The sequence below is a fragment of the Orbicella faveolata genome, unplaced genomic scaffold (genome assembly GCF_042242905.1).
Source record: "Orbicella faveolata isolate gen_17 unplaced genomic scaffold, um_ofav_v1 contig_34, whole genome shotgun sequence".
Lineage (NCBI taxonomy): Eukaryota > Metazoa > Cnidaria > Anthozoa > Scleractinia > Merulinidae > Orbicella > Orbicella faveolata.
This window is the reverse complement of record NW_028301563.1, coordinates 10,873,366-10,888,740: the sequence shown is the minus strand read 5'-3', so window position 1 is coordinate 10,888,740 and position 15,375 is coordinate 10,873,366. Positions and strand designations below refer to the sequence as shown.

Here is a 15,375-nt window from a genome sequence, read left to right as displayed (position 1 = left end):
TAGCTTTTTCAAACAAGTGTAGAACTAAAGTCTTACAAAGAAGGTCTTTTTCTTTGCAGTGAATATGAAATCGTAAATTTAACAAATTGACGTCAGTTTTTTATGCGTGAACTTTATGAATTTTGTAATAACGTTGTCAAAGTGGTTGTGGATCCACGAGGTGATTAGCCGAGTGGATCCACGGACTACTTTGACAATGTTAGGACGAAATTCATTGCCAATAACAGCACAGACGCATGAAAATGATAAATTCATGTGCATGTCTTTTCGCTCAGTTACAATGGAAATTAGCCAATGAGCGCGCGAGAATTTCTGCAGTTATTGTAAAAGCAGCGTTTACTTCAAGATGTCATTGTATGCAAACTTTAAACCAACACTTTCCAAATTACAACTCTATCGGAAAAAGTGAACGGAACGGCCACTCCGTGGAAGTGCCAATGATAATTCCTACCTCTTTATTATGCACGTTTATTTGTTTTGATAACCCCAAATCAACATAATCACTGTAAACAACGCGTAATTCGAGCTTGATAGGGATGAAATGTAACGTTAATTGCTAATTAATTTATTCGTTAATTTACCGTACTTATTCCAGGATGAGCTGGCTGTCGACGCAAATTCTAACGTTGTATCCCCGACAGAACGAAAGAGACAAGGTAACTTACAACGAAATATAGCACCTCCGACGTTTGTAGATTTAACAGTCAGGAAATACTTGTCAGTCTTCAAGAGTCTAACTTGAATTTCATTTTAAATCTGTCTCGAGAAATGCAAAAACTTTCTAAAGCGAGAGTAACGGAAAAAAGTCCGATCGGACATAGCCTAAGAAAACCTTCCACTGAATCAAATCAAGAGATTATGTTGTATAATGTAAATGTATTTCAGACGTCAATATTTTCGCTGAACATGTGTAAACTGTAGGATCGTAGCTAAAAAAAATTGCCTTGTTGAGCAGTATTTTCATGTCATATGATTTGAATATTTTACACGTTGAAATGCAGGAATTTTTAATTGGTTTTAATGTTTGGGCATTTCAGGTGTCAATGTTAAGCTAAATATGTAGGCTGTAGGTTCGTAGCTGTACGTTTTGCAATGATTTACGATTGACACACACCCCTACCCCCTAGATTTTCTAAGTATTATTTCAGTGGACATATTTGAGATAGTGTGAACGTGATGCAAGTCTGTTCATAAGTGTGTTGAGTCAAATGTGTTTTTATGAAACTCTTCGTTCATTCACAGAGAGCAGAAAGTCGGAGGAACAAGAGATCCCTTTTGATGCAAAGAAACTCGAGTCAAAGTTAAAGACACTACTCTCCAAACTGCAAAACACGGAGAAGGAAAATCAAGAACTGGAAGAAAAACTTCGCGACGAGGAAGAAAGAGCTGATACACTGGAAGATGAACTTCATACAAACGAGAATTCTAAGAGAGAACTGGAAGAAAAGGTTTCGAAATTAGAAACGGAAAAGATTGATCTTTCAAAGAAAGCTAGAGCAAACAGCGATGTTTTGAAAAGAGTGGCTGAGACAGAAGGAGAAAAAAGAGCTTTGGAGGATAAACTTTCCGAACAAACAAAATATCTGGAAACTTTATCTCAAAAATACGATTCGCTTAAGGAGAAGATGGACAACTACGATGTGCTTGAAGAAAAAGTTTATCTTTTGGAGCGAGAAAGGAAAGAAAGCAGAGACACGAAGCAACATTTGGAAGAAAAAATTGAACGTTTTCACGCAGAAAAAGAGGAATTGTCACAAATGAACGAAACTAATACTATGGTTAATACAAATCTTGAGAATGAAATTTCTAAGCTTAGAGAAGACAGAGATAGATTTGAAAATCAGTATGTCACTCTGCGAAGTGAAAAAGAATCTTTAGTTGAGGAACTTACTAAACGATTCAGTGTTTTGGATGAACAGAAAGGCACATTAACACTAGAGAAAAACGAATTGGAGACAAAACTGAAAACGTTTGAAAATGAGAACAAGGATTTGAAGCTCAAGTTGGATAGCACTGCACAGGAATTGAAAGGTTTGAAAGAAACTGCTAAGCAAAATGCAGAAGAAAAGGACGTAGATGAAATGGAAAGAGAGTTAACAAAGATCAAGAAACAGAAGGATGAAGCCGAGAAAACTTGTGAAGATTTGGCTTCCAAACTTAGCAAAGCTTACGCAGAATTGGAACAAGGAAAGCCATCATTAAACAATGATGGAGTGCAAGGTGGGTACTTTTGTTTTCATAGTGTGTAATATTCAAATTCTCCTTACCGCATCTCTCATTGCTTATAGAACTGGTAAGAAGAATTTATTAATTAATCAAGACAACTTGCCCATCAATTCCTGGAGACTTTAGGACTAGGTTGTTGACCTGATGTTACTTTCGGAGTATGAACGTTAGGGAAATATAATCTTTTCCTTTTCCAGCAGTAAGAACTCTTTTCTGCAAAGTCCATGAAAAGACAACCAGACTTTTGTTTTTAACAATTTACATATTCCAGGCTTCCATTGATAACCTTTTCCTTAAAAAAAGTCGCTGATACAGCTTAAAGTCAACTGCAGAGTCTTCTCGACATTGTTTTCCAACTGGGTGGTTGAGTGATCGAGAAAAGATCGTCTTAACTTTTTTAGTGTATGAGAGGAATATTACCATTCTTTCCGTGAAATAAACATTGTCAGAAGAATTTATTACCATTAGCGTAGTTACGGTGGACTTACTAGATGGTCTGTGTTTACACTTAACTATAGTGGATCAGCAAGAGGAAATTTCCACTCTGCAAGAAAAGGTGACGTCACTTGAAAGAGAGAGGGACAGCCTGGAAGACGATCTGGACGACAGGGAAGCTGAAATTGACGAACTGAAAAAGAAAATTGAACAACTAGAAACGGACAACAAAGCAAAAGATAGCGAAATTCAGAATCACAAAGCAAATTTAGACTCTACAAATGAGGAAATTAAGTCGTTACGATTAAAAAAGAACGAGGCTGATTCGAAAAAGCTTAGAGAAGCTGAAGTTGATTTTGACAAGAGAGTCAAGGGTTATGATGCTATGGTTGATAAGCTTGCGAAGGAAGTTTCAGCTCTGCAAGGAAAACTTTCAGCGGCAAATCAGAAGAACAAAGATTTGGAGGAAAAGGTGAAATCGAGCATGCAGGTGAGGATTTTTTGTCTTGGGCTTACATGAAAAAACACAATAATTTATAGATTTTAGTAGATAATATGATCCTCGACCCTAATCAGTTATTTATTTTCAAATTATAAAAAAGTCAATGAGATCTAATACTTTCGACAGAGAGGATGAAGAGTAACACAGTTAATCCACTATGTAGGCCTTATTCACAAGGCAAATCCTCTTCTAAGTTATTTATAAACATGGTATCCACTTCTTCCGCGCATGACGTTACCACGCACGTTGCGCGGATGTTTTCGTGGAGAGTGAAAATGCGTGTAAAGTCGCTTTGGCTGTCCTCGTGAAAGAAAGCCGTGTCACAAGAATAGTTATTTCTAAATCTTTCGGGAATTGCCGAAACCGGAAGTGATCTCAAAACTGAACTTGAGAAGGAGTACTTTTGGATTAACTCTCTTACGCTTCACAATCTCTTGCGGACAGTAGAGCTGACATTTCTTCTTATTGCTCGTTTCCATATGATCGCTATACGGTCGTTACGATCGCTACAGAAAACGTTTTGAGCAATCCTTACGACTTCGTTCGCAAACGTGTTTCCTTATGACTGCCACGATCACTACAGAATAAAATAAATGTTCGAGGAGACATAGAGCATTTCCCGACGCTACATATTCTGGTACAATTATCATAATAACGACTGCTTCAAGGTCCTGCATTCTCTGGAGACTGGTTTCCACAAGATGGCAACTATGGCTACTGTCATTGAGACAGAATTGAAGCGATCGTTGCGGGAACGACCACTGCGATCAGAGGAAACTGATTGGGTTTGCTCATACTGATCGCAACGTTCCCTGAAATTTTTTTAGAGCGATCGTAGAAACTATTCTTAATTTCAGGTGTAAGTTATACTGACGTTTTTGACACTAGTATGTTCAGAAAATTTTGTCTCAGCGCAAAACAATCTACATAACGACAATCGAATTTGTGTTGCTTTCTTTGTTAACAACCTTCACATTTCAGGTTAAGCATGGCGAAGCTATTCTGGAAAACGAAATCGTTGTAAGGAGCGAACATCAGCTAGAAAATGCTTCAATGAGCTTCGATGAAGAACAACTGCTTGAAAGCGGAGAAAATGGTCAAGTTGGAAGTATTTCATTTGAAAGAGGGGTTAACGGCGCCTTCCTCAACAAAAGAGAAAGCGAAAGGAACATGACACTGAAGAAAGACTTCGATGAATTGAAGATGCTTTTAGAGGAAGCAGAAACGAAGTTGGCGAAAGAAAGAGAGAAAATTCGCATATTGGAAGATGAGCTCCACAATTTCGAAGTAGAGAAAAAGAGAGGACTGAAGATGTATCGGGAGCTGGAAGAAGAATGCAACAGGTTGCGAGAGGAGTTGAATGACAATGAATCATCTCAGAGCCAAGTGGAAGTTCGGCTGCGAGAAAAGCTAAGAACAAGATTGAAGAATAAAGAGGAAGAGATCGAGGTTTTGAGCAAACGGTTTGACTCACTTAGGAAGGAGGTGCAAGTGATCAAAGAAGAGAGAGATAAAGGGAACACACTTTATGTGAACCTCGCCGAGAAGTACAAGAATCTATTGAAAGAGAACAAGAGTTTAGAGCAGGAAAGACAGGAACGGGATCAAAGGGATGGCAAATCTCGCGAGCTGGAAGACTCTCTTCAAACAAGAATTCAAGAGGTGATAAAGATGAAAGATGAAATCGAATCAATGAGGGACAACTTACGCGTTCTTGTGCATGAGAAGGAAGAAGGTATGAGGGAATACAGTTCGCTTCAAAAAGATCTTGCTAAGTTAAAAAGTGACCGCCAACAACTGGAAGAACAAATCCAGGATGAAATGCAACGCGCTGATAAACTAGAGAAGGAACGTTCTTCTCTGCAAGGAAAGGTCGAGGAGATGCAGAAGGACTTGAATAAGCGAGATCTGGTGGCTGCGGCAGACAAGAAGACAATCAACACCTACGCCGATGAAATTAAAGTTCTTAAAGATGAGAAAGGGAACGCTCTTACAGAGGTAGAAAAGTTTAGGAAACAAAGCAATAATCTGCTTCAGGATCTGGAGAGAATGAGCCAAGAGAGAGAAGAGATTGAAACTCTTAAAATGGAAAAGCATAAGGCGCTGAAAGAAATTGAGATTTTGAGAAACGAAAGTGCACGTCTTGAACAAAAAAGTGACGAATTCGACCAAATAGCGGCCGATCTTAACAGTCTCAGAGAAGAGAAGGTCATTGGACTCAGACAACTGGGGATTTTAAGAGAAGAAAACGAAGCTCAAATAAACAAAGCAATGGAAGACGTGGAAGATCTTAAAATCGAGAGAGAGAATGCGATAAGAGAAATCGAGATTTTACGAGGTGAAAATCAACTCCTTCTTCAAAAAGTGGACCAGTTCGACAAAATGAGGAGCGATTTTGACAGTCTTAAAGATGATATGGAAAATATGAACAGGCTAAAGGAGGATGTTTACGCTCTGAAAACTGAAAAAGAGAATGCACAGAAAGAAATCGAGATTTTGACTAATGAAAATGAACTCCTTTTTCAAAAAGCGGACCAGTTCGACAAAATGAGGAGAGATTTTGACAGTCTTAAAGATGACTTAGAAAATACGAGCAGGCTAAAGGAAGATGTTACCGCTCTGAAAACGGAAAAAGAGAACGTGGAAAAAGAAATCGAGATTTTAACTAATGAAAACGAACTTCTTCTTCGCAAGCTTGACGAATTCGAGCAAATACGAGAGGACCTCGACAAACTCAAAGACGAGAAAGTGATTGGATTGAGAGAAATGGATATTTTAAAAGATGAAAATGATGCCCTCCATGAGGAACTTAGGACAATGAAGCAAAGCGGAGAAATTGAAGAAAATGAAACTTTAAAGAAAGACAACGAAACTCTGCTTCGACAACAAGAAGAAATCAAAAGAGTGAATTCAGATTTAAAAACTGCTGCAAATGAAAAAGAAAAAGTTTCCAAAGAGAATGAAACACTAAAGAAAGAACGTGAAATCCTAATGAACAGAATAGAGGATTTAACTGAGAACAACGAAGATTGTAGTGTTTTAAGAGACGAGAAACGTAGCCTGTTGATAGAGTTGGACAGATTAAATCACGAGAATGAAACTCTGCTACAGGAATTTGAAAACGTTCAGGCAGCGAAAGATATTTTAGAAAGAAAGAAGCAAGCCCTGACAAACGACTTCGAAAGAACAAGGGAAGATCTTCAAACCTTGAAAAACCATAATGAAATCCAGTTGAGCGAATTGGACAGCTTGAAAAAGGAAAATGAAGCTCTTTTGGCTGAGCTTAACTCATTTGAAAACATCAAACAGGATCTTAGAACCTGCCAAGACGACAAGCAACGTCTTCACAAAAATTATCGAGACCTCGAAGTCAGCTTGGAAAACCAAGCACTGGAAGCTATGAGACTTAAAAAGGAAACAACAATTCTGAAGAAAAAGAATGAAGTACTGACGAAGGATCTTCAACGTCTTCAAAATAACAAGTCTCCTTTAGAAAAACAAATTTCGACTCCTGTCAATGCCGAGATGACGGAAACAGAACCGAACTGCGATCAAAACGCTGATGAAACTGCAACGTCAAAAGGAATGAAGAAAAATGAAACTCACATTCTTAAAGAAATGATTGGCGAAGCCAAGGTTAAGGAAGAAAAAACCAGCAAAGTCAAGGAAAACGTTGGAGAAGTCGAGGCTTTGAAACAAGAAATCGGTTTCCTTCAGAACGAAGTAGAAGATTTGAGCGAAGAACATAAAGAGCTGTTGCAGTCTTATAACGGGTTGCAGAAAGAAAATGGCCGCTTAAAAGAGGAATTAAGCGCCCTTGAGAAGTGTATGGAGACTAAATCCAAAGATCAAGAAAAGATAATTCTGGAAAACGCTCAAATACGAGATGAGTTGAGACGTTTAAGAGAGGAATATGATTCACAAAAGCTAAAACTAGAACACGCAGAAAGAGAAATCCAAGATTTCGCTAAAGAAAATGAGGAACTACATCAGAATCACATTGACTTGGAAGAAAGGTACGGGCGCATCCGAAAACTAAACAGAGAATTGGAAGAAGATGTTGACATCGAAAGAAAATACCACGCAGAAGTGAAGAGCCGTAACGCGGAACTTAAAAAAGAAAATGCCCATCTAAGACAGCATATTGCAAAGTTACACCAGGAAGTTGACAAGCTTCAAGAAGCCTCCGAGACTAACCGTCGGGATCAAGGTGACGAGAACAAAAAAGCTCCTCAACTGGAGAAGAAGAAAAGCCTTGTTCAAATGAAGAAGGAGGAATTACAGGCAAGAGTCGCTGGAGAGAAGCCGAAGAGTTTTTGAGACGAGAACCGGAAGCTGAAGAGTCGCGTGGACAGCGTGAATGAGATTCACAAAGCGAAGCAACACGAAGGTGAGAGGACAATAGCATCGCTTGAAAAAGAAATAAAGAATCTTAGGTCCTCGAAAGAGCGAGTGGTCGCATTAGAAAAAGAGTTGAAACAACTTCAAGAGAAACTGGATTTAGAGGCAAAAAACGAGGACAACAAAGAAGAAGAGATAAAGCAGAAAAAGAAAGAAAATGATTCTTTGATCTACGAATTGGAAAGCACTCGCCACAGGCTTGTCTCGAATGTTCTTAATCCTTTAGAAGAAGCAAACCTTCCATGGGCGTTAAATGTCACGGCTGCTGATATTTCGGCGGGAAAAAATAAGAGCAAGGCGTGGTCGAACATCAAGGAGAATATTGTAGCTCTCATCCGGGACCGTGAGAGACTCGCAAGAGAGAACACGATTCTGCAGCAAGCGCCTTCTCGAATGAGTGAGGAAGCTCAAGAAACAAGCAAAGAATGCCAGGACTTGACGAAGGAGAGAAGAGAAAGTATCCAGGTAAGATTTCCTCAATTCTTTACATCGATGACTGGCTTAGATTTCCATGAAAAAAAGGGTGCTAAGTATGTCAGCAACTGTTTAACGAAGTGATATTACTATCGACGTAGCAGAACGAAACACTTTGTAGTCGCCTTGTTTAATTCTTCGACCATTGGGGTGTTAGGGATAAACATCCTAATGGTGGCGAATAGCCTTAAAAGTGATTTCATTGATGGAAAATTGACTGTTACATTAACTGACTGAGTGATCAGTTGAGTGAGTGAGTGAGTGAGTGAGTGAGTGACTGACTGACTGACTGACTGACGGAATAGTAATAGTATTGTTGCTCTTCATACAGTCTTTAAAGATAACTGCTGGTCTACTTGCAATAAGAAAGACAATCTAAAAACTAAGAATTTAATGCAAAACAGGCGGACTGGGCATGACTGACTGACCGGCCTACCAAGCTTTCCAACCGATTGCCGACTGACTGCCGACTGGCTGAATGACTGACCACTGATCGACAGACAGACATAGAGCCTGCCTGAGTAACGGACTTACTAGCTGAATTACTCAATGACTGACCGACTGACAGCTTTTTGATTGATTGATTGATTGATTGATTTGTTGATTAATTCTGTGAAATTTTGTGAATGTTAACGTGGCTTTTCTTCAACCCTTTTAGAGCTTGGAAGGAATTTCCGACAAAGACATCTTAAGCAAAAAACAAGATCTAAACGTTCTTCACGACAAAATTGCCGCAGACAAAGAAAACCTGGCGTCAATTCAGAAGAGAAACAAACAATTGCTCCTTCAAATTGAGCTGATGAAGCGAATGCAGCATACTGCTGATCAAGAACGAGACAAGCTTGCGGCTCAGAAAAACCTCTTCGCTGCGACGGAAAGCAGGCTGGCACAGTTAAAGCTTCGTAGATTTCAGTCTGTAGAGAGTGTTTCATCCATCAAACATGGAGGTAGTCTTGAGCAGCAGGGCATGGACCCCATTCACGATTTCTTGCAAGGGGACGACATTGCGAGCAAACAGTCGCAAGAGCTAACGACGCAGTGGTCTGGAAAAGAAGAAGATGAACCCTCAAGAGAGGAACAGCTGGAAGTTACGAGGGAGTTGGTAAAGAAAAACCGACAAATATTCGAGTTGGAGCAGGTTGGTTACCATAGCAATATGCACCACGTTCATCACACAGAATGCACAAGAACACTGTTCGTTCGTAGACGTTGAACACCTGCACATGTCTTGGAAAGTTTCAAAGGCACTTACTTCTGTAATGAAATGGCACCAGCTTTGCAATGGCAGCACCGCAGCAAGAAAGTAACAGCTTACTGTATGAAAATTGCACTTAACTTTAATAAAGCACAGCTTTAAAAAGTAAAAGTAAAGCAATATAAAATGGAAGGCACTTGACGCTCTGCACTGAGGTACCTATACTCACCAGCAAGCACATTTGTTAAGACATGCACCCAGAAGCATGCACTACAGTCTGCACTACCGTCTGCACTACTGTCTGCACTACAGAATGCATTATGCAATATCCTCTGTGAAAGTTGACCATTTTAAGCACGTCAGTCACGTCTGTTAATTTAAATATAATCATTCGCCAGGGAACATAATTGCAATAACGTACAAGCAGGGGAATGCATGCACTGTAATGCATTAAAATCGCGAGACTTTCTTGAGATTTTCGTGTGCACAGTTAATCAAGAATAGGCCATTTTACAGCTGTGTGCTTAGTTAGCTGGCCTACGAGGCTGGAGGTAACCTTGTTTTGAAACAAACCGATCTCTGCTTTTCTCATTTAAACGCCAACTAGTTGCATAAGACCAACTTGATCAAAACAAGGTCACATGTCGGCTCGCTGCCATTCAAAGGCCAGGACACTGAACAGGCAACTATAAAATGGTCTATTCATTCTTGTTCCCAGAGGCCGCGGTCCTTTTGGTTAGTACCGCTGCCCGAAAACGCGCCGGCTGTGGGGTGCGTCACTACACAAGCACAAAGCGCACATGTCCATGTACAAACGAGCACGCTTGTAAAGAGTGTAAGAGACGTAGTAATATTGATAGCACTTATCCTTTGCAATGCACACGGTCAGGCTACTTAACTTCTAGCAACTTATGTAGGATGAATGTGATTAGAAAGATAATGCTTGCACTAGCTGAGCGTGTAATATATATATATATATATATATATATATATATATATATATATATATATATATATAAAGAATGCACCTATAAATCAATGTTTCCTATATGCTTTGGTTGTGATAACAGTATGCAAACTTTTCCTATGTTCTGTTCTTCGCTGTACGCCCTATCTTAAGTGTTTTTGACATATCAATGTCACAATCATGCTACTTCGGTGGTAGAGGATACTATGCAAATAGATGTGTGCAAACCAGATGCTAATTTCGAGCGAAGGAAAGGTTTCATTTAATAGGTCCTTTGCAGGATTCGGTCACATGGTACGGAATAAAACAAAGGAAAGTCGGGCCGGACTGGTACGAGTTCCTTTGTTTTGGAAGTCCCACAGTGTAATTTGCGTCCCAGCATAATTTATTCCGCAGCATGTGACCGGATCCTGCAAAGGGCCTAATAGTTGTTACACGTGTATCAATAATTAACTTCCTTTCTTATTTTCTTTTTCTCTTAACTTTCACTACAAAAAAGAAGAACAACAGCACTCACTTTGTAATAAATAGCGCACTTAATAATACACGACCACCTGCTTGGCATCAAATATGTTCCAGGTACTTACCTTACATCCAGATACCCATTTTATCAACCTGGCAATCGATAGGCACTCTTAAGTACAGCATTTAATATGCTTACATCTCTCTTCTCAGGAGGTCGACGTGTTGCTAGCAAAGATCGAAGAATCCTCTTGTGAACAACCAACGAAGGAAAAAATGTCTTCCGATGTAGAAAATTTCAAACTGGAAATACTGCGACTTGAAGGTGAAAACAAGAGGTTGAAAGAAGTTGCTAACGATCCCTTGCTTGCATCGTCGCAGAAAAAAATCGAAACCTTAGAAGCCATGAATAACTTCTTAAAAAGCGAGAAAGAAGAATTGGTTCTGGAACTTGCTGCTAAAAATAAGAAAATCGAGATTTTGGAAAGGCGTGTGAAGGAGCTGACTGAAATGAGAACAAGCGCGGTCAATGGATCGAAAAATGGAATGTGTGACGAGGCTGATGACCAGATCAATGAACTAGACGTACAGCTCAGGAAGACAAAACACAGAGTAGCTGAACTGGAGGTGAGTTCAAGATATGAATTCCCCTTACTGTCTGGTATGCTTATTTGTTTGTGCTACTTATGAGAATTTGGTGGTACATCAAGTCAATAATGTCCTAGTTGATGATTTTCTATATTCTCCTCATATGTCTACTTAATGATATATTGGATACCATAAGGAGAAATTGAATGTTTATCACTCTTGTAGATAAGCGTTATCGACGATTCTGCTTTTTGCAGACATTAGCTTATTACGGGCCGACCCCCATTGTTTTTGCCAGGCTTATGGAACAACAAATAGTATTCACATTACTTCCTTAATGTAAAAAAGTTTGTTTTTCCAAAATAGTCTACATTTACAGATATCAGTTTTGATCACTTCATCTCCCACATTCAGTGTAACCACCAAATATGTCAAAAGCGTGGTTGCTGGAAAGTAGCATTGACAAGCTGAGAGAAAAGGGTATCAAAGAACAAAAGTAATTTTTGGAGAGCTTTAAACGATCGAAAAACTGCGCGATAGCTTGATGTTTTTTCTCAGCTGACTACTCGTGACACCAAGAAAGTGCATAAAACGCCCATCCTATCCAATCTACAGCGTAGAATTACTATTGCCATGATAGCAGAAGCAAGATCTTTAATTTACTTTTTTTTTTTTAAAAATTGGGCACATTTTCCTGGTGTAGGCCGAGCTTGAACACTCTAACAACAGCTATAACTCCAGACTGAGGAGAGAGCTGGACGAGATAGAGGCTAAGTGGACAAAACGACTCAGGTACGTCCTCAGTTTTTTATTTCCATCGCAGCTATTACTTGGGTCATCATTCAACGACTATGCAGAAACGTTGTGTGATGGCCTAAATGTCGGTTACGAAAGAACTTAGCCGACCTTAGCTATTCCACAGTGCATTCAAGGAATTAAAAAAAAATAATGACAATACTTATTCTTGTTATTTCTGACCGATTGACAGCTAAAGAAATAGTTATCCAAGATTGCCGGATGATACCGTGGTGTTTTCTTAATGTACTTCATGCTTTATCAAGAAGAACTTAATTAATTTAAAAACAGTTAGAGAAGAATCTCGAACCTTGTAAGGAAAAGGGAACAACGGAAAAGGTTGCTGGAAAAGACATTGGGGATATGAGAAAAGGGAACAGGAAATGGGAAATGAGAAACGGGAAACGGGGAAACGACAACGGGAAACGGGAAACGGAAAACAGGAAGCGAGAAATAGGAATTGGAGATTGAAGAACGGGGGAACGGGAACTGGAACAAGAAATGTAGGGAGCTGGCTTGATTGCCAAAGATGAAATGACGAGCCACGTACAATGTATTATCAGTAAACTGAAGTTTCGTTGTATTTTCGTTTCAGGAAAGAATGCATGGAGCTTCAGTCAGAGTTGTCAGAGAAACACAACAAAGACAAACAACAGTGGCAGAAGAAGGAAGTGGAACTACAGAACATAGTAAGTAGACTTCTGATTCACCTCAATCGAGTGAGACATACCATATATTTCTTAAAGTGTGTTTTTACAATTTAGTGAAGCTAAAATTCAGTTGCTTCATTTTTTACTTATCCAAGATTCGTCAAATCAAAATCGTGATGGACAAGAGACTAGGACAAGCCGAAATTGAACGGCGGAGACTGGAACAGCTGGTGAGTTCAAGATCGTCCAGTTTCCATGGCAGCACGATTAGCCTCGATTCCAATTCCGATAATTCAGGGGAAAGTCCGACTCCAAAGCCAGAGACAAGTAGCGACATGCCTCAGCCGACCGGTGAGAAAGTGTTTTGAATGAAACTGTGTGCAAAGTCTTAAACTGGTTGAATAAATGATGCGATGAGTCTGTGAATAAAGAGTCTGAATCAGTGGCAACAAAAATAATAATAATGATAATAATCCGTTGGCTAAAAAACTATGGTGCTGCAAAGAAGGGCAACTGACCAACCAAAGAGTGAAGCTACCGTATGCAGACTTTCTTTGAACTTGAACTTGAATTTTATTTTGTTTTCTTACGTACAATTGCAATTGCTTGGCCCCGCAACTAGTTTCAGAATTAATCGAGGTGGGAGCAAGAGTTTATTTTAAGAAGGAAATAAATTTAAAAAGTAATGATAATTTACAACAAAATCACAAATTAAAAGGTACAAGTAAAAAATAGAAACAGGTTGTGTTGTTGTTCAGGTTGTGCATAAACACAAACAGTAGCAGCAAGCAGTAAGAGTGCACGTACACAAGAGACTAGCATGCTATTATTTTAATAATGAAATAAAGTATGTCAATTCAGAGAACTTCCGTATCAGTTGGGAGACTTACGTTCTTTAATGAACGTGGACTTTAAAGCGCTTGCCCCCCCCCCCAAGTCTCTCTTCCCCCCTCCCCCCCCCCCCCCCACTCCACCACTCCAACCCCTTGGTTAACTTAGGAAGAAGGGGTCTTACAAAATGTCCAGAGCAGCCTCAAGTGCTATATGCGAGTGAAGACGCTTTTATTCAGGCTTTTCTTGTAGCCAGTAAAAATTTAGTTCCATTCCCGCTCGTAAGGTTCCAATTTGAGGCTTTTGACGTAACTCTTTTTACAGATTGCCTCAGCGATCGGGAGCTCCGGCGAGTTGCATACAAACTAAACGGCGAGGAGTGGTCTCAGCTGGGAACCTTCCTGGGTGTGGGAGACAAGGACCTCGTGCAACTCGGTGGCCTCAGCATGGGACCTCAGGAGAAAGCTTTTCGACTGCTGTGTGTGTGGAGAACCCGCTGTAGACTGGGTCGAGCTCAGATGATCTCACAGCTGGCTGTGTCATTGGAGGAAGTAAACCGGAAAGACGTGGCTCAGTTTGTTTTAGAGCAATTCATGTCTGGAAAACCTAGAAAGAAATTTTTCGGGTGGTAAACTGCAAAGGATTACCAAACTTGTGCCCCCGCGTGATAAGCCCGTGAATCGCACGTGATCAACGCGCGAAGCTCTCGTGGAAATACACTCGTGGCCACTACAGTCACTTTTTGACTTGTAGTAGATGTTCTTAATTACCAGAAAGGGGTTTTCGTGTTTGCTATTGCTCCATATTCAACCATTATTTAAATTAAATCTCTTCAGTCGGAAAACCAATACGTCGTTTGCCAAATCGTCGTTTGAACCCGTTTGAAGACTTCCGAGTGGTGTTATCCAATCAAAACTAGCGTCAGACCTTAGGGGTTCTTCCAAGAGAGTCTCCCCAGCAGGGAGAAATAAGAAAAAGGTCATGTTGCAAGGCAACGTTAGTTGCGAGAACCGCGGGCTCAGTAAATTTTCGTAGACCGGAAAACGACGGCAGCTATTATTTGTTTCCCTGACTGTGTTTATTTTTTTGTATTTATCTATAGACTTAGCGTGACAACAGTCACGCGTTATATGTGTCACATAAATGCCGCGATACAAATCGAAAAGTATACCTTAGTACAAAAGTGATCAGACAAAACGGAGCAAAATATTTCTTTATTTTATAGCTGTTTAGAAGCGAAAGTCTTGGTACATTTAACATATACATTTAACAAACTACACCAAGATAGCTAGCAGCATATATTTAAACTTAATGAATGTACATGAAATAAATTATATTTAATCAGTCAATTTGTAAACAACGGTTATTCCTAACTTTAAAAAAAAAAACGTTTGAATGATTACAACACTGAAAATATTCATAAATTTAGAAAACAATTGAATGGGAATAAAGATATCAAAAGGAGCTTTTTGAATATCACTGTTGTTTGCTTTGATTTCTACCCAATTCGTTTGTTTTAAGTACAATATGCCTGCCAATCAGGCCAATGTTCTTCTACCCCGCCCGCCTTTACATGGGATTAATAGTCCACCGTTTCAGAGCAGAAAAACGTACTGCGCAGATTTCTGCGCACCTTAGCCCTATTTGCGAGCTCGAGTAATAGTGCTGGCTGCAATGGTGGAAAGAACGGCTTACTGTAATAATTTCTATTATATACTGATAGATAGCACCCTGCGAGCGCTCTAATTGGTCAAAAACCCATGCTTTATCAGAGTATAAAACATAGAAAAAGCGTGTTTTAATGTTTTGTGCGTGTAAAATCTATATCGTAAAGCAAATGAAGACGCCT

The 15,375-nt window shown here is 39.6% G+C and overlaps 1 pseudogene across 1 annotated transcript in view; it reads left to right on the top strand.

Moving 5' to 3' along the window:
• LOC110065672 (uncharacterized) overlaps window positions 1–15,000 on the top strand; it is a 41,859-nt pseudogene extending 26,859 nt beyond the window's left edge. Inside the window, exons 26-35 of the transcript XR_016201192.1 lie at window positions 596–656; window positions 1,243–2,220; window positions 2,745–3,151; window positions 4,145–8,029; window positions 8,697–9,176; window positions 10,876–11,289; window positions 11,954–12,042; window positions 12,641–12,734; window positions 12,851–13,046; window positions 13,851–15,000. The product of XR_016201192.1 is annotated as an uncharacterized LOC110065672 (transcript). The remainder of the gene's footprint in view (window positions 1–595; window positions 657–1,242; window positions 2,221–2,744; window positions 3,152–4,144; window positions 8,030–8,696; window positions 9,177–10,875; window positions 11,290–11,953; window positions 12,043–12,640; window positions 12,735–12,850; window positions 13,047–13,850) is intronic.
• Window positions 15,001–15,375: the final 375 nt, after the last annotated feature.